The sequence below is a fragment of the Hevea brasiliensis genome, chromosome 1, assembly GCF_030052815.1.
Source record: "Hevea brasiliensis isolate MT/VB/25A 57/8 chromosome 1, ASM3005281v1, whole genome shotgun sequence".
Taxonomy (NCBI): domain Eukaryota; kingdom Viridiplantae; phylum Streptophyta; class Magnoliopsida; order Malpighiales; family Euphorbiaceae; genus Hevea; species Hevea brasiliensis.
This window is the reverse complement of record NC_079493.1, coordinates 128,498,783-128,499,629: the sequence shown is the minus strand read 5'-3', so window position 1 is coordinate 128,499,629 and position 847 is coordinate 128,498,783.

Here is an 847-nt window from a genome sequence, read left to right as displayed (position 1 = left end):
TCCCGAACTCCGGAATCGCCTTTTTACCATTGTTAATTTTCAATTGAATTTAATTACTTGCCATTTTCAATATTGCCATATTTGAACTTGCTTATTTCAATTTGATGCAATTTTAGTTTAATGCAATACATTGTTGAATAGAATATTGATTTTGCACATATAGATTTCACGCTCCATTACCCATCAATTCATTACTTTAATTTCATAAATACTTCGATTTAGTCAACTTTTATATCAAAAATTCAATCATTAACACGACTCCTCGTGGGATCGATATCTTTTCTATACTACTTGTACGACCCGTGCACTTGCGGTAGGGACGCATCAGCTTTGTAATCCTATCTTCTGCAATATGAGTAATCTTAAGTGCCAAATATATTTTGAACTTGAGTTGATTTTCATCATGGCATTACATTCATTTAGATTGCTTGCATTAGATTTGTATTTAACATTATTATCTAAACAATAAAGTCCATCATGCAAATAGCCCAAGCCAACATATTTATTTCCAAAATAAATATTGCAAACATCATTTGTGAACTGAAATTCATAACCATTTCTAGTCAAACTAGATATAGAAATGATGTTCTTAAAAGTATCAGGTACATGCAAAACATTATTTAAATACAAAACATGTCTACACATGTATAAAGATTTAAATCCTATAGCTAAAGCTTCAACAGTTGAGCCTTTGCCAACCCGAAGTCTAATATCTTGTAACTGTAAACTGCTACTATTTATTAGTTCCTGCATATCATAAGTAATGTGAGAACTAGCATCAGTATCTAAAACCCAAGCTGTAGATGAACTATAAGTATCATTAAAATTTAAATAACAAGACCACGGA